This window comes from Schistocerca serialis, chromosome 2, assembly GCF_023864345.2.
Source record: "Schistocerca serialis cubense isolate TAMUIC-IGC-003099 chromosome 2, iqSchSeri2.2, whole genome shotgun sequence".
Classification (NCBI taxonomy): domain Eukaryota; kingdom Metazoa; phylum Arthropoda; class Insecta; order Orthoptera; family Acrididae; genus Schistocerca; species Schistocerca serialis.
Genome location: NC_064639.1, coordinates 675,527,750 through 675,555,714, shown reverse-complemented (window position 1 = coordinate 675,555,714; position 27,965 = coordinate 675,527,750).

Sequence of the window (27,965 nt, the reverse complement as noted above, 5' to 3'; positions counted from 1 at the left end):
ATGAGACAAAGGATAAAGAGAAGTACTCGTCATGGTATCAGTTGAGGACTCGTGTGTGTGATGAATATGTTCTTAATATTACTTTGCGTGATATGTTCCCGTGTGACGCTTGATTCAAACTATAATACTCTGAGAGAGAAACAAGGTGAGTCAGCCATCTATCCAGCAACGCCACTTGGCTTGCATTGCACAGGAAGACGTGCATATATCTCCAGAGTTCATAGTAGGAAAGTAGAATTACGAAGTGGGGCAGTGTCGTGTGGAACTGGGATAAATATTAATTGAAGTGGGAAAGCTGAAAGTGATAATGTTGTGACTATCCCTGTGTTGTATTTCATGTTGTAGTGTGGTATATGTCATGTAATTTAAGTATGTGTGGTTTGCATGGGAGATTAGCAAGGTAGTTTCAGAGGTAGTGGGTTTATGCTTTTTCCTTTTGTACCGCTCGGTCTGGAGGAAAGTTTCGTGATGGTTGTGAGAGTCGAAGTGTGAGATATAGCAAAAGATCCACCATCCTATCCAGAAAGTGCACTGTAGCGTTAAATAATTACGAGACCATAAGGTAGAGAATCACCAATGTAAAGCCATGCCCACTGGGCGGAATTTCTCATGTGTTATTGTTGTAGGTTATAGAATTTGTGTGTTTAGGTTATAGAATTTATCGGAATAAATGAGATAGTGAAAAGAAAAAGATTGGTGACCTTTTCCTTCGAATTGTATGTTGTCATGATATCCAGAATTTATAATGTGTGCGCCACTCATATTCAGTGAGATGGCCACGTGTTGATAAAAGCCGTTAAATAAAAAAAGAAAATGTGGTATTGCCAGTGCGTAGTGAACAGTCAGAGTTCTGTAAATTACTGATAGTCAGATGTGCGTTTCCGTTGCGTATTATCCATACAGGAGGATAATTTGTAACTTAATTGTGAGTACGAGAGTTCATGTTACTCGATAAATAAGAATGAATCCACTCGCTTGGCAGACCACTCATCTTACAGGCCTGACTGCTTGATGCCACAGTATGAGCAAGGCATGTGGGTGCCTCTCATAATTTCGACCCTGCCAGGATATTTTGCCAGGATTTTGCTGTTAGGGTTTGCTGTTAAGATTTTTTTTATGGAATGCATTGTGATAGCGCTAAGAAGTAAAAATTTTTTTTGTTTGCAATTTCTTGCTGGATTGGTGAGGATATTTTATTTTTTTTATGTAATCGCTTGCTACGTAGTCCAAGGCTGGAAGATCGTTGTATAAATTTTTTTGCGTAATGTCCGTAGTAACTAGATCGCAGTCGAAAAGTGTAGTCACCATGGAGAATAGTGATTCAGGGGTGAACGTAGCAGTGCAGCAGGAAGTAGGTGTCGACCTTGGGATAATGAGCGAGAACGGCAAACACTCGGAAGGGGCTGAATTGATCAGCGGACCGCAGCTAGGTTATCCTTTATGCGGCGGGCTTTGTCCACAAACGGGGGCTTTTCCCGACGACGCGGGCGAGCCGGGACTAGGTCAGGTATGCAGTGAAAGTGAAGCTACCCTTGGCGAAGATCGGTTTCTCAGGCGAATGCAGTGAGCGCTCTGGATTTTTCTGAGGTCCTTAGTAAACAACTGATTATCTCTTATCCCTATTACATACATTTCGTTGATAAAGGTGTAAACCTTTGTGTAGTACGCCACTGAGCGTGCCAGAAGAAGAAGAAAAATATCGTTTGTGTTTTTCTCATCAGACCTCCGAAATAGTTCGTTTCTCAACGAAAAATACAATTCTGAGAAAAAAATATATCCCCATTTGAAGAAACAAAATAGGTCACCCTATATCGGATGTTACAGATGATCTAGAAGCGCGTTGCTCACTATTTCACAACCACCTCTATGTCAGGCGTCCGATTTTAATTTATTGAGAAACTTGCGCCTTGTAATAAATTAATATACATCATAAGGTCGGCGATTTGGTCATTTTGAGGTTCTGCCTAACTCATATCATTATAATGAATGTATCTGTGACTGACGTTCGATTCTCCTCTGTTTTAAAACAAAGTAAGGATTGTAGCCTCCTGTCTGTTACTCTCTTGTCTCAAGTCTTGCAGGATGTAAGCACGCCGTGTTCTTGCTCTCTGTAATTTTGTCATTCATTATAGAAGTAACTAACGTGGGGCAACGTTTTTATTTGTTAAGAAATGCACCATTACCTTTACTAACAATATGTAGAGCCTCTTGTTATATCTCCGTTTTCAATAACGTTGGGGGGCGATTGGTTTAGTGACGTGTCAAATGCGTACCATCCGCGCGCCACAGCATGCACATTAGCATTTTTCACATGTCGTACGTTGCGATATAAATTTCTTGTCACGAAGTTCGAGTATTGTTTTTCTTTGTGTAATGCATATCATCATATTGCATTATACATCATATTATAACGGTCCGCCATTACCAAACTATTCTGCTCCCCATAATGACAGTGTAGCTGACCAGAAAGGAAAACTGACACCAGCAGCTAACAGAGTCATTTTGGCCATGTAGGAGGTTTAATGTCAACGGAAATTCAATTTATAGTGATATATATTTCTTTGTTATACTTCTGCTGTGGTCTCTGTGATTCCCATTTCCGAACAATTATCTTTCGGAAAATGAGCTATTATACTAGTATTTCATTTCATGCATTCTTTTTTAGAGGTGTGCATTACAGACTCCAGCAAGAGTCGGAGCTAGTTACCCGCAGACAGAGCGCCAGCGACTTCGGCTGCGGTGACGGATTTCCTGTCAAAGGGTGCTTTACGTGACCAAGTTAGCAGTGGCGTTATAGTGTTTAGCGTCAAAGGGATAAGCCTAGCCAAAGGAGTTTTGCTGTTTGGGGAGCAAAATAACTGATGTTGGTCGAAGTAGAGAGGATATAAAATGTAGACTGGGAATGGCAAGGAAAGCGTTTCTGAAGAAGAGAAATTTGTTAACATCGAGTATAGATTTAAGTGTCAGGAAGTCGTTTCTGAAAATATTTGTATGAAGTGTAGCCATGTATGGAAGTGAAACATGGACGATAAATAGTTTAGACAAGAAGAGAATAGAAGCTTCCGAAATGTGGTGCTACAGAAGAATGCTGAAGATTAGATGGGTAGATCACATAACTAATGAGAAGGTATTGAATAGGATTGGGGAGAAGAGAAGTTTGTGGCACAACTTGACTAGAAGAAGGGATCGATTGGTAGGACATGTTCTGAGGCATCAAGCGATCACCAATTTAGTATTGGAGGGCGGCGTGGAGGGTAAAAATCGTAGAGGGAGAACAAGAGATGAATACACCAAGCAGATTCAGAAGGATGTAGGTTGCAATAGGTACTGGGAGATGAAGGAGCTTGCGCAGGATAGAATAGCATGGAGAGCTGCATCAAACCAGTCTCAGGACTGAAGACCACAACAACAACAACATACCTCCCCTGAGAGACAGCTGAAATAACATCTGTGCCTGCTGGCGACTCTCCCCCTACTCTTGGTTGGCTGATTTGGGGGGAGGGGACCAGTGAGGTCATCGTTCCCATCGCAAGAAGGGAGGATGGGGAAGGAAGTCGGCCGTGCCCTTTCAAAGGAACCATCCCGGCATTTGCCTGAAGCGATATAAGGAAATGACGAAAAACCTAAATCAGGATGGCCGGACGCGGGTTTGAACCGTCGTCCTCCAGAATGCGAATCCAGTGTGCTAACCACTGCGTCACCTCGCTCGGTCCTCCTACTCCGTATAGTGGGCAGCCCCCGAAATATGCTGCCGCCCAGTGCGACGTGCGTTTCAACTGTGGAAAGGGCAACAACCTTAAATCGGGAGATAGGGAGCGGCTGTTGTTAGTGCGGCCACTGACGTCACGCTGCGCGCTGGGCTATAGCGGCCGTGTTTGCCAGCCGACTGGCTGCAGCGGCCAACGGCCACCCCCCCCCCCCCCCCATCCACCCTCCTTTCCCCAATCCCTCTCCTATGAATAGCAGCTCCAGCGCGGCGCCTGAGGTCAAGGACTGCGGCCGCCTGCGCTCCGGCCTGACACATCCTCCCACTCACGTGCAGTTACTTCTGTTTCGCCATTATACAACCACATTCTAAAATTACAATTCGGGCTCTACGATTTTTTTTTAACTTTAACTAGCGAACCCGCCAGTGCTTCGCAATTTGCTACATATGTCTGGGAATTGGATGTACGCCCTCATGTCCTTCTTCTTCCCCTCTCTCTATCCCTCTCCTCCTCTCCTCTCCCTTTGTCCGTCTCCTCCTCATCCCCCTCTCCTCCTACCTCTGTACATCATCTTCGCCTGTTCCCTGTACATCTCTAATCCCATACTCTCTCCATCCATCTCCTCGCCCCTCATCTCTCTGTCCAGATCCTACTTCCCCTTCTTTATATCAATATCCTTCACCACCGCTGTCCATTTCCTCCTTCCCTCTCTGACCTTGTTGTTGTTGTGGTCTTCAGTCCAGAGACTCGTTTGATGCAGCTCTCCATGCTACTTTATCCTGTGCAAGCTTTTTCATCTCCTAGTACCTACTGCAACCTACATCCTTCTGAATCTGCTTAGTGTATTCATCTCTTGGTATCCCTCTGCGATTTTTATCCTCCACGCCGCCCTCCAATACTAAATTGGTGATCGCTTGATGCCTCAGGACATGTCCTATCAACCGATCCCTTCTTCTAGCCAAGCTGTGCCACAAATTTCTCTTCTCCCCAGTTCTATTCAGTACCTCCTCATCAGTTATGTAATCTACCCATCTAATCTTTAGCATTCTTCTGCAGCACCACACTTCGAGAGCTTCTATTCTCTTCTTGTTTAAACTATTTATCGTCCATGTTTCACTTCCATACTGGGCTACACTCCATACAAGTACTTTCAGAAAAGTTTTCCTGATACTTAAATCTACACCCGATGTTAACAAATTTCTCTTCTTCAGAAACGCTTTCCTTGCCATTGCCAGTCTACATTTTATATCCTCTCTACTTCGAGCATCATCAGTTGCTTTGCTCCCCAAACAGAAAACTCATTTACTCCATAAAGTGTCTCATTTCCTTATCTAATTCCCACAGCACCACCTGATTTAAGACGGCCGGCGTGGCTGAGCGATTCTAGGCGCTTCAGTCTGGAACCGCGCGACAGCCAAGATTGGCCGGCCGGTGTGACCGAGCGGCTCTAGGCGCTTCAGTCTGGAACCGCGCGACCGCTATGGTCGCAGTTTCGAATACTGCCTCGGGCATGGATGTGTGTGATGTCCTTAGGTTAGTTAGGTTTAAGTAGTTCTGAGTTCTAGGGGACTGATGACCTCAGATGTTAAGTCCCATAGTGCTCAGAACCATTTTGAACCACCCAAGTTTAATTTTGTATGTAAGCTCCAAGTAAAAAAAGAAGCTATATACTACCCATTAAAAGCTTTGCAAGGGTCCACAGAAACAAAACCAGGACAACCAACTCGATCACTATAGTTATCTACAGTTATCTACCAACACCTGGTCAGTAAACACATCGCAACCACACAAAGCTAAAACTAATATATCGACCAAATAATAGCGTATTACCGGTACACTGTTATCGGACAATTGCCTCGCCGTATTTACAATTTCACATTAAAGACGTATTTACAATTTACAACCAAAAAAGTTACACTCTACACCTCCACGGCCATGCTGTGCAAAACAGTTGACAATAGTTTTGGCATAATCAAATTCCTCACGGCTCGCCATATTTTCATGCAGCAACAAAATGATTCAAGTCAGTTTCGCGTGTTCTGTTGTGTACCACCACACTGTTATCTAGGCGCCGCTTGCCAACAGCAAATATGGCTCACAAAATCAGAGGTCGCTTTGTGCTCTGCACTGTCTGGCCGTAACCAGCTTCTTCACCGCTCCGCGTCACTGACTGAGCTGCCATCTTTTTCTGGACACCAACAATATGACGCCGTCTGCTACCGCAGCTCGACGGTATCTGCATTACAGGCGACCATGTCCCATGTGGAGCGTTGCAGTTCAATGCTGGTGTCATCACGCTTGTCGCAGTTCCACAGTGCTCTCTCTCCAGGGTCTGCTTTGCTCGGTGGCCGTCCACAAACTGAATGCCTACAAAGCTACATTACCTACAGAGGATAACTGCGACCAACTCCCTGGCCTGTCAAGCCGATAAAAAGGGATGTGCAGCAGGCGGCCCAGCAACAACCCGACGCCGTCTCACTACTGTAGCTGGAGGGGACGTGACACCGTTGCCCAGGTAGCACCAATGGCGAGCCGGCCTTCTCTACCACGCTGCCAGCGGTTCGGTTGGGAAGCGCCTCGGTCGCCACGCTGGGGGTAAACAGTACCATTTGGTGTCGCGCTTCAGTTGCTGCTGCGTTCGTTAGCTTTGTTTGTGAAGTGTTATTTTTGTCCTTGAAATGTTCTGCAGTGCTCGGGTGATGTGAACGAGTGTTTTTGTGTTGGTGTTGCGTTGATAATAACAGCGCAGCATGATTGAAAGCGAGATTCGCAGTAATAGAGGTCGTACGACAACATGTTCACCTGCTGCGAGGATAACGAACTGTCTAAAGGGAATTACGATCCGCGGCCAAGGTCGCGAATTTGTGTGCTCTGTGCGCAGTTATTTTGAACTCAAATACAATAACGGCGGTTCGATTTTAGAAGTTACAAGAGTGGTAAACAGAACAGCTGCTGCACTTAACACTCATCTTTTTCAGAAACTCCAAGCAACAAAAGATGTTATGACAGATGGGTAATGAAGTTGGACGCTTTCCAGCAGGATGCAATTCGGAGACATTTGTACGCTTATTACCAGCGCAAGGAATATCCTACTTTATATAAACTTATTTTGAGCGTCAAAGAAGCAGAGCTGTTCAGTGGGAGTAGGTCGTCGCTTAGAAACTGTTTACACGAGCTTGGTTTCCGGCACGAAAAGTTTTCGTCCTGGACATTTATCTTCGAGAGAAGTGACATAGTGGCGTGGAGAGGCACATGTCTGCGCGCAGTGATGAATGTTTCTTTCGAAGACATTGTGTGCTTGGGCGAGACGTGGGTTAATGCGTGGCACACGTTGACAAAGGGGTGGACGGTTCGCACAGCACAAGGAACGACGAAAGCGCCGACAGGCAAGGGTGGCGGGATAATAGTCCTCCACGCGGGCTCTGCTCGTGGTTACATTCCAAACTGTTTACTGATGTTCCTATCCAGGAAGCAAAGCGACTATCATGAGGAATGTGGTGGTTAATCCACCCTAATCAGCCAATTGCTGTTGAGCGAGAGGGCCGGGCCACACAAGCAACATTCACAGTTTATAACAACAACACTTTTATAACTTTATTTTGGCCAAATAAAATTTTATCTTTAAAATTCAAAATTCTCACAAACACGGGCAACCGCCCTATTCAAACAACAACATTAATCTTTAACCAAGCATTAAGTGAATTGTAAGTTAATTAAATTCTATACACAGTAAAGCTCCCAAAAGGAGACTACAATAATGAGATAAAGTTTAACCAATAATGGATATCACAACAAAAAAAAATTTTCACACAAAAGAAAATGCCAACAAATACACCCCTTCGTGACACATTTTCAAAACAGGTGACGTCACATAGGCACTGGACCCAGACCAGAGGCGGCTCGACCCAGAACCCACAGCAAGCGGGCGAGCTGGACAGGGTGCCGCACACAGTACATTATAACACACAAATCTTTTATAAAATCCTTACAGATCCAAATCAGGGCCACACGACTCCATTCGGGTAATGTGGCCGAGTCCAGTTCCCACACTACAAGCCAGGTTCGGTCTTGCAAACGTGTCAAACACACCGCAACCTCCGCGTCGTGCCCCGGCCTGCTCAACCACGCTCGCCTCCGATTCTCAGGCGCCGCGCGGCTTCCGGCTGTCCCCTTTCTAACCCCACGCCCGTCGCGCCCAAAAGCCACGTCAAACGGCCGAGCCCAAAGATCATACCCTGCCGACCCGATCGTTCAATCGATACGAGCCGGCACGGCTCAAGGAAATGAATGCCAAAGTTTTCATGGAGTGGTTCTCTGATGTTCTGCTGCAGAATATTCCTCCAAATACGACAATACTAATGGACAATGCGCCATACCACTCTATTGTGATAAATAAAGCTCCGACAATGCAGTGGAGGAAAGCAGATGGCCGGCCGGAGTGGCCGAGCGGTTCTGGGCGCTTCAGTCTGGAACCGCGAGACCGATGCGGTCGCAGGTTCGAATCCTGCCTCGGGCATTGGTGTGTATGATGTCCTTAGGTTAGTTAGGTCTAAGTAGTTCTAAGTTCTAGGGGACTGGTGACCTCAGAAGTTAAGTCCCATAGTGCTCAGAGCCATTTGAACCATTTGAAAGTAGATATTTTGCTCTGGGTGCAAAGAGATGTTCATCAGATAAAGTTGAATAAGGCATGAATAAGGCAGAATTAATGGAACTTGCAGCACTTAACAAGCCAAAAACTCCACGCTATCATGTCGACTAACCGGCTACCGATAAAGGTCATAATGTATTCTGGCTTGCTCCATATCACGCACATTGAAATCCTATTGAGAACGTATGGACGCAGGAGAAAGGTAGTGTGGCAAAAAACAACAATAAGTTTACACTCAGTGAGGCTGAAACGCTGACAAAAGAAGCCATTGCAAGTGTTACACCTCAGGACTGGTTTCGAGTTGTCAGCCATGCAAAGGAGGTAGTTGAGGAGACGTGGATTCGTGAAGGACTGGTGGAAGAACAGATTAAAGAGATTGTAATTACAGTCGGCACCAGTACCAGTTCCGAGGAAGAGGAAAGAGACGGTTTTCCCTTCGTATCGCTTCACTTGCACTATAATTGTGAGTATGTATGAAAGATCATTAATTTGATTGTTTTGTTCACTATTGTTTCTTTACCGCCAAAGAATGTTTGCCTGGCGGCCGCTAACGTTCGCGATGTAAGGTATGCATGGCCTTACTGCCGGCCGCTGACGCGCTCGGCACACGCTGACACCTACGATTCCCCATACTCGCCCTGCGCGGAACTGTCAAAAGTCGCAACTAATTTTAAACGCTCTATAGTCTGCCACTGTCCACAGCGGCTCCGGACTAGCGCACGACAGTGTGGCTGGTCCCAATCCTTACTGCTGACTGCCAGTTTTCCTGTTGATTGTTTCCTGTGGCGACTCCGTGGGCCAACCACACCGATGCGCGCCATACAACTCTCAAGCCTTGCTTCACAATTTGTCAAGTGCTGCCCACTAGCCTCCGGCAATAGCTCAAGTTGATATCACATCATCCTCTTAGTGCTGCAAACTTTCCAGTCGCGCTGCCCCAGCTCAGCTCAGCGCGGCTATGGATCTACTACTTGTTGACACACACGCCCTCTGGTACGATCTCAGCGCTGGAACTGCGCTGGTGCGATTAGTTGTGTGGGCGCAAATACAAATGAGACGAAGAATTTTAATTTCGCGGCACATAACACATACGCTACCTGATGAAGCCGGCCGAAGTGGCCGTGCGGTTAAAGGCGCTGCAGTCTGGAACCGCAAGACCGCTACGGTCGCAGGTTCGAATCCTGCCTCGGGCATGGATGTTTGTGATGTCCTTAGGTTAGTTAGGTTTAACTAGTTCTAAGTTCTAGGGGACTAATGACCTCAGCAGTTGAGTCCCATAGTGCTCAGAGCCATTTGAACCTACCTGATGAAGAAAAGTATCGGGACACCCCCATTGTAATAACGAATTGCTCACTAGACGTCACTAGAGACGGACGCACCAGTATACAGGGTGGTCCATTGATCGTGTCCGGGTCAAATATCTCTCGAAATAAGCATCAAACGAAAAAACTACAAAGAACAAAACTCGTCTAGCTTGAAGGGAGAAACCAGATGGCGCTATGATTGGCCCACTAGATGGCGCTGCCATAGGTCAAACGGGTATCAACTGCGTTTTTTAAAATAGGAACCCCCATTTTTTTATTACATATTCGTGTAGTACGTAAAGAAATATGAATGTTTTAGTTGGACCACTTTTTTCGCTTTGTGATAGATGGCGCTGTAATAGTCACAAACGTTTAAGTACGTGGTATCACGTAACATTCCGCCAGTGCGGACGGTATTTGCTTAGTGATACATTACCCGTGTTAAAATGGACCGTTTACCAATTGCGGAAAAGGTCGATATTGTCCTGATGTATGGCTATTGTTATCAGAATGCCCAATGGGCGTGTGCTATGTATGCTGCTCGGTATCCTGGACGACATCATCCAAGTGTCCGGGCCGTTCGCCGGATAGTTACGTTATTTAAGGAAACAGAAAGTTTTCAGCCACATGTGAAACGTCAACCACGACCTGCAACAAATGATGATGCACAAGTAGGTATTTAAGCTGCTCTTGGTTAATCCGCACATCAGTAGCAGACAAATTGCGCGAGAATCGGGAATCTCAAAAACGTCGGTGTTGAGAACGCTACATCAACATCGATTGCACCCGTACCATATTTCTATGCACCAGGAATTGCATGGCGACGACTTTGAACGTCGCGTAGAGTTCTGCCACTGGGCACAAGAGAAACTACGGGACGATGACAGATTTTTTGCACGCGTTCTATTTAGGGCCGAAGCGTCATTCACCAACAGCAGCAAGGTAATCCGGCATGGCATAATATGCACTATTACGCAACGGAAAATCCACGATGGCTTCGACAAGTGGATCATCAGCAACCTTGGTGAGTTAATGTATGGTGCGGCATTATGGGAGGAAGGATAATTGGTCCCCATTTTATCGATGGTAATCTAAATGGTGCAATGTATGCTGCTTTCCTACGTAATGCTCTACCGATGTTACTACAAGATGTTTTAGAAAAATGGTTCAAATGGCTCTGAGCACTATGCGACTTAACTTCTGAGGTCATCAGTCGCCTAGAACTTAGAACTAATTAAACCTAACTAACCTAAGGACATCACACACATCCATTCCCGAAGGCAGAATTCGAACCTGCGATCGTAGCGGTCGCTCGGCTCAAGACTGTAGCGCCCAGAACCGCACGGCCACTCCGGCCGGCCAAGATGTTTTACCACATGACAGAATGGCGATGTACTTCCAACATGATGGACGTCCGACACATAGCTCGAGTGCGGTTGAAACGGTATTAAATAGCATATTTCATGACAGGTGGATTGGTCGTCGAAGCACCATACCATGGCCCGCACGTTCACCGGATCTGACGTCCCCGGATTTCTTTCTGTGGGGGAAAGTTGAAGGATATTTGCTATCGTGATCCACCGACAACGCCTGACAACATGTGTCAGCGCATCGTCAATGCATGTGCGAACATTACGGAAGGCGAATTACTCGCTGTTGAGAGGAATGTCGTTACACATATTGCCAAATGCATTGAGGTTGACGGATATAATTTTGAGCATTTATTGCATTAATATGGTATTTACAGGTAATCATGCTGTAACAGCATGCGTTCTCAGAAATGATAAGTTTACAAAGGAACATGTATCACATTGGAACAACCGAAATAAAATGTTCAAACGTACCTAAGTTCTGTATTTTAATTTAAAAGTCTACCTGTTACCAACTGTTCGTCTAAAATTGTGAGCCATATGTTTGTGAGTATTCCAGCGCCATATATCACAAAGCGAAAAAAGAGGTCCAATAAAACATTCATATTTCTTTACGTACGACACGAATATGTAATAAAAAATGGGGGTTCCTATTTAAAAAAAACGCATTTTATATCCGTTTGACCTATGGCAGCACCATCTAGCGGGCCAACCATAGCGCCATCTGGTTTTCCCCTTCAAGCTAGACGAGTTTCGTTCTTTGTAGTTTTTTCGTTTGACGCTCATTTCGTGGGATATTTGGCCCGGTCACGATCAATGGACCACCCTGTATGAGGAGGCGGAGGTATTGCTTTGTCAGTAGAGACGAGAGACGCAGTAACAGCAGAATGGATCGGTCAGAAGGGCTCATTCAATTCGAACGTGGAGTAGTCATTGGATGTCACCTGAGTAATAAATCCGTCAGGAAGAGTTCAACCCTTCTAAACTTGCCAAAGTCGACTGTTGGTGATGCGATTGAGAAGCACAAACGCGAAGGAACGACTACAGCTAAACCAACGCCTGGCAGTCCTCATGTAATGTCTAGCATTGCGGAGGGTGGTTGTAAAAAAATCGCTTTTCATCAGTAGATCGAATCACTCGTGAGTCCCAAGGTGCTGCCAGCATTCCAACTAAAACAGTGACTGTTTGTAGCTAATAAAAAAGAATGGGGCACAGTGGTGGAGCACCTCCTCACCAGCCACACATTTCTGCAGTCAGTGCCAAGTGACGCTTGAGATGGTGCAAACGTCGACGCCACGGAACTGTAGATGATTGGAAACGAGTGATTCAGATCGACGAATCGCGCTATACCCTGTGACAATTCATGAAAGGGTTTTGGTTTGGCGGATGCTTGGACAATATTACCTGTCATCAGGTGTAGTGCCAACAGTGAAGTACAGAAGAGGTGGTGTTAGGGTATGGGGGTGTTTCTTGTAATTAGGCTCTGGCCCCCTTATTGCGCTTAAAATAAATCCTAAACCCGCATAAATATAAAAATCTTTTATACGAGGTCGAGTCAATTATCGTCCGCAATCAAATAGGAAACTTATAAGAACATCATTTTTCGATATAGTCTCCTTGCGCTTCAACGCACTTGGTCCATCGTTGTACAAACTTCCTGATGCCCTCGTAAAAGAAGGTTCTTGGTTGAGGTGCGAGCCAGGAATACGCCACGTCTTTCACTGCTTCGTCCGACACAAATCGACGGCCCCTTAATGCCTGTTTGAGTGGACCAAACAAGTGATAGTCAGAAGGGGCAAGATCGGGACTATATGGCGGATGATCCAATATTTCAAATTTAAGTTTCTGGAGCGTTTCAGCAATGTGGGCAGCATTATGCGGACGGGCGTTGGCGTGCAACAACACAACACATTTTGACAGCAATCCTCGGCGTTTGCTTCGAATTGCAGTAAGCATCTCACTGTGACGTTGAAACACGTATGTTGTGTGGCGGCGATGGCGAGGCATTGCAGAGTCTCTGACCAGAGAGCCATTTATCGTGGCTAGTCTGCGCTAGACCGCGCGAGAGTTGCGAGCGGTACTCAGTCAGTAGTAGTCGTGCAGTACAGTTGCGAGCAGTAGTCAGTGGGCAGTCTGTCAGTAGCAGTAGGGCAGAGCAGTATGTCGGTAGTAGCGGCCCAGTGCAGTTGTGTGTGAGGAGTCGGCAGGCGTCGACATGGCACTCTGGTCAAGATCAGGATGAGGTATATTATTTTTAAATGCGCTCAGCTAATAATGTAAATTAACTGTAACTAATTTGTGCAACAATCGCCCCAATAATAATTTTGATTTCAAAGCAATTTTTAACAAAAGAACTTCACTCCTGGAAATGGAAAAAAGAACACATTGACACCGGTGTGTAAGACCCACCATACTTGCTCCGGACACTGCGAGAGGGCTGTACAAGCAATGATCACACGCACGGCACAGCGGACACACCAGGAACCGCGGTGTTGGTCGTCGAATGGCGCTAGCTGCGCAGCATTTGTGCACCGCCGCCGTCAGTGTCAGCCAGTTTGCCGTGGCATACGGAGCTCCATCGCAGTCTTTAACACTGGTAGCATGCCGCGACAGCGTGGACGTGAACCGTATGTGCAGTTGATGAACTTTGAGCGAGGGCGTATAGTGGGCATGCGGGAGGCCGGGTGGACGTACCGTCGAATTGCTCAACACGTGGGGCGTGAGGTCTCCACAGTACATCGATGTTGTCGCCAGTGGTCGGCGGAAGGTGCACGTGCCCGTCGACCTGGGACCGGACCGCAGCGACGCACGGATGCACGCCAAGACCGTAGGATCCTACGCAGTGCCGTAGGGGACCGCACCGCCACTTCCCAGCAAATTAGGGACACTGTTGCTCCTGGGGTATCGGCGAGGACCATTCGCAACCGTCTCCATGAAGCTGGGCTACGGTCCCGCACACCGTTAGGCCGTCTTCCGCTCACGCCCCAACATCGTGCAGCCCGCCTCCAGTGGTGTCGCGACAGGCGTGAATGGAGGGACGAATGGAGACGTGTCGTCTTCAGCGATGAGAGTCGCTTCTGCCTTGGTGCCAATGATGGTCGTATGCGTGTTTGGCGCCGTGCAGGTGAGCGCCACAATCAGGACTGCATACGACCGAGGCACACAGGGCCAACACCCGGCATCATGGTGTGGGGAGCGATCTCTACACTGGCCGTACACCACTGGTGATCGTCGAGGGGACACTGAATAGTGCACGGTACATCCAAACCGTCATCGAACCCATCGTTCTACCATTCCTAGACCGGCAAGGGAACTTGCTGTTCCAACAGGACAATGCACGTCCGCATGTATCCCGTGCCACCCAACGTGCTCTAGAAGATGTAAGTCAACTACCCTGGCCAGTAAGATCTCCGGATCTGTCCCCCATTGAGCATGTTTGGGACTGGATGAAGCGTCGTCTCACGCGGTCTGCACGTCCAGCACGAACGCTGGTCCAACTGAGGCGCCAGGTGGAAATGGCATGGCAAGCCGTTCCACAGGACTACATCCAGCATCTCTACGATCGTCTCCATGGGAGAATAGCAGCCTGCATTGCTGCGGAAGGTGGATATACACTGTACTAGTGCCGACATTGTGCATGCTCTGTTGCCTGTGTCTATGTGCCTGTGGTTCTGTCAGTGTGATCATGTGATTTATCTGACCCCAGGAATGTGTCAATAAAGTTTCCCCTTCCTGGGACAATGAATTCACGGTGTTCTTATTTCAATTTCCAGGAGTGTATTTAATTGAACGAACGATTTCCTTCCATTTCCCTTAAAGAAAAGTTTCCCTTAAATTCAAAATTTTTGCAATCAATTTCCTCCAAGCTATGGCAAAAATAATAAGAGCAGATGCAGCTTAACTAAGGTAAGAATTTCAGTTTAATTAATGAACAGGGCCTAAGATCGACATTTCGATCTGTTCGTGTTTTCATTGTCACTGAGATTTTATTATCACTGAATTGACTTTCATTTTTTTGTGAGGAACGTATACTTGGGTCAGATTGCTAATTTTGTTTAATTGTCATTGTCATTGAATTTATTTGCTGGGAGGCTACGTTAGGTTGTATTCTTGTTAACATTCAATTATTGTCTTTTAAAATTCTGTGGGGAGGTTACAACGTACACTGTTTATTGTTGTGCCCCTTTCCCCACAATGTTCCAGTACTGGACCTAGTGCATCCCAAAAAACCGTAAGCATCGGTTTTCCTGCGGTCGGTTGGGTCTTCAACTGTTTCTTGTACGGCAAATTGGATGTTTCCATTCCATTCTCTGCCGTTTACTCTCCGGTTCGTAATGATGGAGCCATGTTTCGTCACCAGTAATGATCTTGTCTAAGAAGTTGTCCCCTTCGTTACCTAAGCGATCCAAATGTTTTTTGCAGATGTCCAAGCGCGTTTGTTCATGCAACTGTTGTTTTGTGACCCATCTTGCACAAACTTTATGAAACGCAAGTTGTGGATGATTTCGTAGGCAGAACCGTGACTAATTTGCAGACCATGTGCCACTTCGTCAATAATTAATCGTCTGTCCAAGAGAATCATTTCACGTGAACGCTGAATGGTTTTTTCATTTGTGGCGGTAAACGGTCGTCCGTCTCCTTCATTGTGCGTAATACTTGTGCGACAATTTCGGAATTTTTCAATCCATTCGTAGACACTCCGTTGTGGCAAAACATTGTTCCCGCACTGTACCGAAAGTCTTCGATGAATTTCGGCCCCTGATACGCCTCCCGACCACAAAAAACGGATCGCTGAACGTTGCTCTTGTTTGGTGCAAGTAGAGAGCGGAGCAGCCATGATTAACAGCACGGCAGCGATAATGAAACTAGCCTAGCAGCTTGAAAATTGCAAAGATATAACAACAAATAAACAAAGATTGCCTCATCAACGTAAAATGACAGTACTACCAAAATCAACAAAAATATAATTAAAATTGAGAATAATAATTGACTTACCCTCGTAGTACTGTGTACTGGCTGTGGCAGAGGAACAATATGGAGATGGTGATGCTTTGTATCAGCATAGCAATGCATAAAGCGGTGTCTGTGAGGTAATAGTTTGCGGACAACAACATTTCTAAAACTGACTAGCATACCAAAGTTTCCGACTTGGACGCAATGGAACTCTTTTGGGAAGAGTTACTACGTCGACTTCCCTCCAGACAACAGCGTTCAATAAAATTACCGTCGGTTCTTGATGAACAATGGGCTGTCACTTCTCCACATTTAGACACATCATTGAAAGTGTTCTCAGGAGAGTAGAAGCCGTCATAAAGGCGAAGGGTGGACACACCATAATGGGGGTCTAGATACTAATGGGTGTCTAGATACTTTCGATCATACAGCATACACTGCTTTGCGCTGAGTATCAGCTGTCTGAACCTATTTCATGGACGTTCGAACTTCTATTTTGGCGTATTGCTGACATGTGAAAGAAGTAATTTTCTTTCTAAATGAAGCCTTCCAAACATATAGATTCAGTTCACATAATGTTATTTGGTGCGAGAGGTTGTGAACAAAATTGCTCTTGCCGATGAGCGATAAATTATAGGCATAAGACCTGTGAAGTCATTAACTCTAAAATGAATGTTAGCCTTCTGTTGAAGGCAGCTAATTGAAGACATATTTTACAAAAACGTTTGTAAGAACCGACTTTTATATAACATATCTGTTTTGAGATCCATTACTCTACTAAACAAGTTCTCTATATCAAATCGTATTACGGTTCGCGTATGTTCATGAAGAACGCCTTAAACTATACTGTGATTCAGCCCTTTTCATATTAAGAGCTTGTGTAACCTCTTTCAAAGATACAATCTTCCGGTCGTATTTTTTAAGTGTAGGTTGCAGTGATGTTGTATGTATTGGCCATTCCGACGTAAACTTGCAGCCCCGTCGCAGCTGCCTCCTGCCCACATACGATGTCCGCTGACAGTATTTGCGTGCAGTTTGACTGATTGAAATAAGCAGTTAGAAGATGTGCTATAAATTGTGTCTGACCTACATTGGGACAGCCTGCTATTTCTTGTAGCAGCGCTTCCGTGGTGTGCCTTGAAAGATTCCAGGGAGCGGCGCACGCTATGAGTGCGCTACCAGAGGTCATGCTGCTGGCTGGACCCTGCCGTGGGGCCGTGCATCCGGTTACGGAGGCCAGCGTGTAATTTTATTTGTGCAGCCAAAACAAGGTAAACAGACAGCCTTCCCTGAATTTAATCAGTGCCAGTGGACCGCTGTTGCTTCGATAACGAACCGCGAGACCTCTAAACACAGCACTCGATCGTGTTTACGGACTGCAGCTTGTTTACCAGTACCACGCAAGGCTGTCAGTCTGTTCTACAAACATCATAACAGGTGTTACAATGTTTTTCTGCCTTGGAATCAATAAACACCGGTCGGAAGCCTTGATCTGCAAAGACTGGGACAGTAAATTTTTCCCTTCGAAATCAATAGAGCCTTTCAGGCTTCATCGATATTCAAAAGCTGGGACATGTCATGTACGAATCTGTAATGTGATATGATCAGATTATCACCACATATGTAAGACAGTATTTCCCAAACCACGTTGAGTGTAATATTTAGATGCCTAATAGTCTCCCTACAGGGATTCGGGGGAACGGAACGTAACTTCTTAAAGTAAGTCTGACGCGATAAGGGACCCAATAAACTATCCTCTGAGAAAGCTACATTAACCACTACAAAAATCACAACTGAGTCTGTAGGTTAGTACCCGACTGTATCAAAAATGTTGCGCCGCTCCGGTGCCGCTAACAACATAATTGAATTAAAAATAACAGTTCCAAGAAATAAATGTTTGCCATGGCTTCACGCACCGACATAAAAACAGCACACTTGCAAAATGACTGAAAATGTAATGAGCCCAGTTCATTATGCGTTCTCTGGGTGGAATAAACTATTAATCACCGAATTAGAAGTATAATATTAGGTTAGTCCATAAGTTCGTAGCGTTTTTGTTTGGCGCGTTGGTATTCCAGTTGGATGGGTTTATTTTTCGATTGTCATTTTTTATTTGTAGTTTACTGTTGCTGTATTGATACATGTATTGTCATTTTGTCATTTGGAGATAGTGAGAGGAGTTGTGGACGCAAAAAATAGAGTGTCACGTGGAGGAGTCGGAACATTTCCGGCATATTCTTCTGTTTGAGTCAAATAGGAGGGTGACAGCAGCGGAGGCAGCCACACATATTTGCTCCTTGTTTGTGGATAATGTTACTGGACACAGCAAGACAAGAAAAAGGTTTCATCGTTTTAAGGAGGAACGTTGTGGCAGTAATCATTCTCCACATTCAGGAAGACCTTTGGGGTTTGATGAAGATCGTTTAAACACATTAATCCACAATAGTCTACATCAGTGCACTCAAGAACTAGCAAATGCGATGAACTGTGGTCATTCCACTATAATTTGACATTTGCATGCAATGGGGAAGGCTCAAAAATCGGGTGTATGGGTACAGTAAGCTCTAAGCCACAATCACAAAAATCAGTGGGTGGCCATATGTACGTCTCTACTTGTTTATCATCAATTGGATCGAGAACAACACTGGCCATGCCTATCTTGTATCATTACTGGTGACGACAAGTGACGTCTTTATGCTAACGTAAGGAAAAGAAAGGAATGGTTGAGCCCAAACAAGGAAGCAACTCCCCGTACGAACAACTTGCTCTCAACGGCGAAAGATATTGTTACGTGTCTGGTGAACAGTGATGGTGTGGTGTACTACGAATTGCTTCCCTGTGATGTTGCAATCTTCCATCTTTCTACTGCAATCAAGAATTTAATAAAATGGCAAAGGTAATGTTAATCAGAACACTAGGAGGAGTTGTGGTCTAAATAACAACTGATTTATTCATTCTTAACATCACATGACAAAAGATGCCTAAAGAAAGGCCACACAAACATTTTTTATTCGACAAACGCTTTCAGTGATATGCAGTCTATGGTGAACAAAGTGATCAGCTGGGGAACAACACGCTACACTAACCAGAACTAATCGCTTTACTTGACTTCACACAGGTGAATTCGTGGTATAGCCCAAAAATTACACTACTATCAAGCATCTACACTCTACGGTTCCAAGGAACAGGGTGCTGAGAAGCATATATTGGAGCCCTACGCCATAGCAGCGAATACTTCACCCTTCTGCTGGTCAGGGTGGCACACAACGACGCGCTCGGCGAGTGCAACAATAGACAGCGACAATCTGTTATTGAAAGCGCATGTCCGGAAGTAAGCAATTACACAGTCTCACGTTCGGCTAATTCGGAATGCAGGTAATTCCCTATGAGCCTCTGAAACCCCAGTGTGCAGGTGGACCCGTTTGCTGGTCTGCCAAACTAATTTGACTCATGACACAACTATGCGTGACGGAATATGTCAGATGTTTAGACGGCCAACCCAAAATGAATAAGTACACCCACGCATCCCTCATTGTATGCACGATGCAAGAAGCAGTACCTCTGACAGTTCAGATAGTGACTGGCACGGGCTCAAGTGGCACACTAGCAAAGGACACAAGTCTCAACATTTAGGTAAAGACCTTCTGTTCTTTATTAGCGAAGTGCCAGTACAAGAGTGTGTTCTTCCCTTTCTCTCAGCTTTCCTCGCCAGCTCGGTAGGATAGCACATTTACGTGCTTAGACTACTCCTACTTTAGCACAAGCTGATCACGAGCTGTAGCATGACATTCGAATCTGGGAGACCGACCCCTGGTCTGCATACACAGATTTGACCAATCAGCGACTTTAAAACTTAATTGGGAGAAAAGGAGAAAAGATTCAACTTCACAACCTCTTTCCCACGCGTTTGACCATGTTTTTTGCTAAAAGCATGACCTGGATGGAACCACAGCCCTCCATAAGATGATCGTTATTCTCCCATTGTATACATTTAGAACTCTCCAAAATAATGGCCATAAACTTGCAAAAAGCCTCGTGCCTTCACAAATATGTTTTGTGGCAGAGTCTGGACGCCTGGGCGCCACTGACCTGTCCCATGGAAATTCGCAGAAACTCACAGCCATGTCATCAGCTTCCTACTTAACAAGGGCCCATCCTCTGCTTTGTTGCTGGTCATCAGTGCTTTGCCCATAGCTGCAGCGACTCCTCAGCGCTAGTCAGCCTACCTGGGCGCGGCCAACGACTGGCCGGCGCCAACCAATGTGTCTGCAAAATGAGACCGAGGGACTGGGCGGTAAACAAACGTTTTCACCCAGGTTCCGCAGAAAAAACGCTCTCCTTAGCCCTGAGTCGCCGTACTCTTTTACTGCAGTCAATTAACTCGGCACCCTCTTCCTTTGAATGCTTATTACTAGTCCTTCACTAGAGCACTCAAGCAGGAGTGTTAACCACTGCAACCATTTCATCATATGAATGAAGTCAGATCGTATACAGTGTAGCAAATGATGTGTCGACAGAAGTGCCGACACAGTGTGATTTGAGGGGACCGCAATGCACGCTATAAACACACGAAGGATGGCGTGAGGTCTGAAACAGGATACGTAATGAATGCTATAAAGAAAAGTACGTAGCTTTTGGAATACTTAACTTTAATCCATCCTTGTTGTATACATCGTTCTTGATGAGACATGCTTTATTCGATAAGTATCAATTGCTATGTAAGGCTAATGGCGCCTTGCTAGGTCGTAGCCATGGACTTAGCTGAAGGCTATTCTAACTATCTGCTCGGCAAAGGAGCGAGGCTTCGTCAGTGTAGTCGCTAGCAAAGTCGTCCGTACAACTGGGGCGAGTGCTATCCCGTATCTCGAGACCTGCCTTGTGGTGGCGCTCGGTCTGCGATCACACAGTGGCGACACGCGGATCCGACATGTACTAGTGGACCGCGACCGATTTAAAACTACCACCTAGCAAGTGTGGTGTTTGGCGGTGACACCACATTCCTCCCCCGCAAATCGGCGAACGGTCGTGTTATAAGGCTTCCGCCCGCCGTGGGGAGGACCCCATGTTGACGTATGCGATGAGGTGGGGAGCCTAACAACAGGCGAGGCTGTGCCACCCGCACCCGGCCATTCGGTGCGAGGGGAGCTAGGAAACGCCTGAAAACCTAGTCCAGGGTGCACGTCAACATGCGGTGTATGCGCCCGTAAAGAGACAGGAGGGGCCGAAGGGTCGACCTCCATTGCGTCGGGGTACCCGACGCGCGAAGACGCCATGTGGTCCGGAGCGGGCAAGAGTTCCATGGCGGAGGACAGCTGGTCACGGGAAGCGATCAGCGGCGCGTGACCCAGGGAGGCGCTTGGCGGTATTAGAAAGCAACGCCGATTTCAACTGGCGAAAGGCGCGTTCGCATTCCGTCGTCCAGACGAACGGAACACCTTTACAGCGTAAGCGATGAAGCGGAGCTGAAATGGAAGAGGCATTGCGCAGAAAGCGATGATAATAGTTAATTTTACCCAACACACTCTGTAGCTGCTTCAAATTCTGCGGCGAAGGCAAGTCTTGTATGGCACGGAGGTGCTCTGGACTCGGATGTATGCCTTGGGCATTAATTACATGTCCCAAATATGGTAAGTCACGAGCAAAAAACACACATTTGTCCTTCCGCAAGCGAAGACCATTTTGCCGCAATACCTGAAATAATGTCCGGAGGTTTGCTAAATGTTCTTCTGCTGTCTTTCCGGAGATCACAATATCGTCCAGATAGTTCGCAGCAGTAGGGACCGACGCACAAACAGTTTGTAAATATTGCTAATCCAATGTGCTTTGCACGCGTGGGTTCGAATCCCATCCTCGTCGCCATATGATGTGTCGACAGAAGTGCCGACAGAGTGTGATTTGAGGGGACCGCAATGCACGCTATAAACACACGAAGGATGGCGTGAGGTCTGAAACAGGATACGTAATGAATGCTATAAAGAAAAGTACATAGCTTTTGGAATACTTAACTTTAATCCATCCTTGTTGTATACATCGTTCTTGATGAGACATGCTTTATTCGATAAGTATCAATTGCTATATAAGGCTAATGGCGCCTTGCTAGGTCGTAGCCATGGACTTAGCTGAAGGCTATTCTAACTATCTGCTCGGCAAAGGAGCGAGGCTTCGTCAGTGTAGTCGCTAGCAAAGTCGTCCGTACAACTGGGGCGAGTGCTATCCCGTATCTCGAGACCTGCCTTGTGGTGGCGCTCGGTCTGCGATCACACAGTGGCGACACGCGGGTCCGACATGTACTAATGGACCGCGGCCGATTTAAAACTACCACCTAGCAAGTGTGGTGTCTGGCGGTGACACCACAGCAAACTAATAATAAAGGTCATCTTCCCTAAGAACATTAAGCAGCATGACACTATATCAGCTTCGAGCAATCTCTCAGTGAAACCATCACTGTTAACATTTATTGCAGATTTTATCTTGCAGATGGAACTCCATGATAACTCCCACCTGCATTCTTCTAGACATACAAGAAACAATATACGGGTTGTTGGGTTAGGAAGTTATTCCGCACCCACCTTATTCACCAGATCTTGTGCCACAGATTTTCAGTTTTCCCACTTTCTGTCGAGTAGCCTTTAAGGAGCTTCCTTTCCGGAATAAAATACGCTCCGAACATGGCTCGATGAGTTCTTTGACTTAAAACCACGTGATTTCTACCGTCGCGGAATCGAAAAGTTTCCACCGCGTTGGCAGCATGTTGTAAACAGTGAAGAATAATACATCGTTGATGACTAAAGTCTCTGTTCGTGTGTCTATTGTATTTATTACACTTGCGGAAAAACGCTACGAACTTATCCATCAAACTAATATAATGCTCCATTAATTTCACGGGCACTGCGTCTCGTAGATTAATTTTCCTAATGGGTTGAGTAATCAATCATAAAAGCAACAGCCCTGGTCTGGCGCTACCATAAACACGTCAGTCCAGAATGGGGACGGTACAATGACTGATTAGATTACACTTCCACGTTTCTGCTAATTCGTGAGAAAACAACGGCTGGTTGTGGATGCAGTGCCGCTCGTTCTTTAATCGTTATTCCCCGCCTTTGTGGCATCCACATCAGTCTTCAGGGCACTCCATGCCCTGGAATGTGATGTTGTCTGGCAGCTCGGACGTTCCTTACCGGATGTGACAAGCAGCAGGTTCTTACTGATAGATTAGTAAAAGACGTATTCCCACTCACTGTCCTTCTCCCAACACTCATCAACCCTTTGACATCTTGACTGCTAAGATGCTGCCGGCCACAATACAGCCTCGTGGCTAGCGCCGCAGACTGGCTTGGACCTGTGGCGAAACATTCATCACAGTGCGTGAGGCAGTCAACATGGTAATATTCATTGTACTCCCTTTTGCACGTTAAATTAATGTTTCTGAGAGTGGCTGGTGAAAATGTATGTACTTTTGGAATGCTGATGGAAAAGAAAAAAATAATTAACTGTGATTCAACAGGTGTTTTAAATTTAGAGGAGTTTCTATGATCATTTTCCATTATTTTTTATTTTTAGTTTTCTGTAATTCGACATAAATGAAAGGGACAATTATATAACAAAGACTATGATTTCATCCATCATAAAGACTACTTGTATATTTCTTTAGGGTATTTTAGTTCTGTCACTGCAGCTACAAAAATACGTGGTCTTTTTCACCAGACGAGTTTCGCTTTATTGTAGTAAACCGTCATCAGTGATCTGTAACTAAATTATTTACATCTCCATTTGCTTTAAGATCGAAAACAGTTCGTTAACAACATGTTGGTTTGTTCTTACGGTGATTTTCGCTTGATTTCTCGCTTACATCGGGAAATGCCGTCTGCTAGCATATCGTTGATGTTTTTCTGCTTTAGACACTGATAGCTGTGGTCTAATTTTTAGTTGCTCTGCAGCACTATGCGTTTCTGATGTTTTTCACAGCACGCTTTTTTGCACACCACTGTTTTCTGTTTGTTTTTATACTTCTAAGTATGTGCTGTGGTTCGTGTTTTGTAGTGTTGCCAACATAACCTTGCCAGTAGTTTTTCTTTGACCTACAATCATTTTTTGGGGGGGGGGGGTGAGGGAGGAAGAAACCTTGATGAGTGGGTACAAGAGTATAGTAGTGTAATGGAGTGTAAGTTAGAGGAGAAGGTAAGGAGTAAGAAGTGAAATGAAATTGGGAGGGGTGGGGTTGGGTGGGAAAGTGGGAGGAGGTGAAGGATGGAAAATTTGGGAATTTGTGATAAGATCTTATGGGACCAAACTGCTGAGGTCATCGGCCCCTAAGCTTACTCACTACTCAATCTAACTTAAACTACCTTACACTAAGGATGACACTGACACACATGCCCGAGGGCTGACTCGAACCTCCGACGGGGGAGCCATGCGAACCGTGACAGGACGAGCTAGACCGCGCGGCTATCCTGCGCAGCGTGAAGGATGGAAAAGGCTCTTTTCTTTTTCATGCAATTTCATCAATTATTTTATACAGTGTTTGCAACACTACAAAACGCAAACCAAACATATACTTAGAAGTATAAAAACAAACAGAAAACAGTGGTGTGAGAAAAAGTGCGCTGTGAAAAACATAAGAATTGCATAGTGCTCCAGAACGACTAAAAATTAGACCACAACGATCAGTGTCTAAAGCAGAAAAACATCAACGATGTGCTAGCGGACAGCATCTCCCTATCTAATCGAGAAATCAAGCGAAAATCACCGTAAGTGTAAATCAACATATTGTTAACGGACTGTTTTTGATCTTAAAGCAAAGCAAAATATAGACCACTGATGATGCTTTACCTCAATAAAGAGAAACGCGAGTAGTGAAAAAAAAACACGCATCTTTGTAGTTGCAACAACAGAACTAAAACACCCTCAAGAATTGTAATGCAACCACAGACAATATGACTACACAAATGAAGAAATACTTGCACACATCGAAAGCCTGTTACTGTGTTTCTAATTATTTAAATGATAAGATACTGCACAAGTTACGTCCTATCACGCGTAGCACGACTCACGAATTTACAATCTGCTGTCGTCTTTCTATGGTATTAAGGAAGTCTGACTCCTTTGTTATGAGAAATTCACATATATACAACTCATCATTCGCACGTTTACGACAAATTGTAACATGTGTACTGCAAGTACAATTAAAATAGGGCTGCTGGAAAACAGAGGCAGGAGAACACACTCAGACACCTCATACCCAACACTAGAGAAAACTCACAAGCACTTGAAAATTGAAATAAATTCTCATGTTGCGTTGTGCTTGAATAACGTTAGTACCATACTTTATTTCTGAAATCGTCGTAACACAGATACTAACATAAACGATAAAATATGTAAAAAAAAACATAAAAAAACATCCGCCTCTATAGCTGCTGGGTGAGCATTGCAGATTGTCTACGGAATGGGCCCGGGTTCGAGTTCTGGCTGGATCGGAGATTTTCTCTGCTCGGGGACTGGGTCTTGTCCTTATCTTCGTCCCGTCATAACTGATACCAGATTGGCCTGCAGGGAGTCACTTGACAAGTCTGTCTATATATCTTCATACTTCGGTACGGCTTGGCCCTAATGAATGTTCTAAATTGTCGTAGCATACTGTGGTATCTTCGACTGTCGATATGGCTGTATGTGCACTTCCCGAAAGCCAATGTAAATAATAATTAAAAGGATTATCCAAATGGAAAGGTAGTTATTATGCTGATGAGAAGGTAAGAATTTTAAGAGAGACAAAGAATATGCCGAACTGAACCAAACCATTCAGTAATAATTTCAAGTGAGTGAGAGAAGATACAGTGAACATGTCGTAGAGAAACGATAGAAAACGATAAAAGTATGAAGAAAACATTACACCGTATGTTGAGCAGACATTACGTTTTCTGAGTTAACATAGCACACCAACTAACAACAAAGTGAAAGTTTTGTCAGCATTCGAAGATTTCTTTAATTGTTTATACACAATGGAGCAGAGAAATGGGAAAAATGTTGGCAGCTTTGCAGTCATTGTACGAGGGTAAGCCAAAAGTAAGGTCTCCTATTTTTTTACAAGTACATAGACCTGTTTATTGCTACAATGGTCTACATCAGTTTACAGCTTGAACATTTAGCTATTTTTAGACTTAATCACCATTTCTGTCGATGCATTTTTGTAGATGCTGTGGCAGTTTTTGTATGCCCATGTCATACCAGCTCGTCGCCATGCTGTTCAGAAAGTTATGAACCTCTTCTTTCACCTAGTCGTCGGAGCTGAATCGCTTTCCGGCCAAACGTTCTTTTAACCTAGGGGACAGGTGATAGTCACTGGGCGTCAAGTCAGGACTATAGGGTGGGTGGGTGACTATGTTCCACTCAAACTGTTGCAGGAGAGCAACGGTTTGCTGAGCATTGTGTGGGCGAACGTTGTCATGGAGAATATGTACGCCCTTGCTCAACATTCCTCTTCTCCGGTTCTGAATTGCCCGTTTGAGTTTTTTCAGTCTCACAGTACCTGTCAGCGTTAATTGTGGTCCCAGTGAGCATAAAGTCGACCAACAATACCCCTTTCCGATCCCAAAACACGGTTGTCATGACTTTACCGGCGGACTGTGTTTGTTTGATTTTCCGCGGCTTTGGCGAAGAAGGATGCCACCATTCGCGTGATTGTTGCTTGGTCTCAGGTGTAAAGTGGTATGCCCAGGTTTCGTCACCCGTGACAATTGAGTCCAGAAACAGCATGGCGGCGAGCAGGTATGATATGGACATACAAAAACTGCCACAGCGTCTACAAAAATGCATCGACAAAAATGGTGATTATTTCGAAAAATAGCTAAATGTTCAAGCTGTAAACTGATGTAAACCATTGTAGAAATAAACAGGTCTATGTACTTATAAAAAAATAGGAGACCTTACTTTTGGGATTACCCTCGTAGAAGTGGGAAACGGCGTCAAACTGTGTAACATAGAGGGATATTCCGTTACCACGGAGCAGTGGACCAGCGCAGAGGGCGCAGTCACCCACCGTACGTGCGTTTTACTGACATTGTGACAGTCTGACAGGCGGCTGCAAGACCAGTGTTCCGGAGCCACTTCCACATCCCGTCGTTACTTGAGGTCGCAGGGCGGGGTCGGAATTTGCAAGAGGCTGGCTGAGCATTGAAGAAACAGTCTAGAGCGTTTACAGTCTATGTGTACCCGAGAATACACTGATTCCGTGCGAACTACCATCGAACGGAGTCCTTGTTGTTCGGTGGGAGAACTTTCATCTCTGCAGTTCGTCGTCGGTAAAGTTGGAGAATACTCCATCAGCTGCAGTTTCATCCGTACAAGCTCCATACTGTGCAATAACTGAATTCTAATGATTCTATCTAGTGCCTGTAAAGTTTTGAACAATTGTGTAAAATTAGTGAGTTGTGTCCTTCATTGGAGTTCTTTGGATGTCCATTTTCACCTAAGTGGTTATGTGAATAAACAGAACTTCCGTTATTTGGTTGAAGGAAATCTTGCTCAACTTCACCAGCATCGATCACGCAGTAACGGTATGTTGCGCAACCACGTGTCGCAGGCTTTTTCGAGGACGAAAGAGGCGCTGATTATGATTCAGAGCTGGGAGCTGCATTTCCGGTTTGCTAAATTAAATTTTGTCATACAACAATAATCTCACTCAGTCGAATCAACGTTACTTGCAATCTTATTGCAACGGTCCATCAACGCGACTGAAAGGCTTAATTCCAACTTGCAACATATTGTCATACAAATAATAACTCGAGACAAATGAGTTGACATTATCAGACAAAGCTTCCCCAATATCGCTGCGATGAAGGCTGTGAAGAATACTCTCGAAATATGCTTTTGCTGTGGGGTTTATCGTGTAATACTAGGCAACTGTTTCAACTTGGTAATTTAATTTACAAATATTTCTTTTCTTCAAGTGAAGTGATTCATAATATGAAATTGTCACTACAGCGTTGTA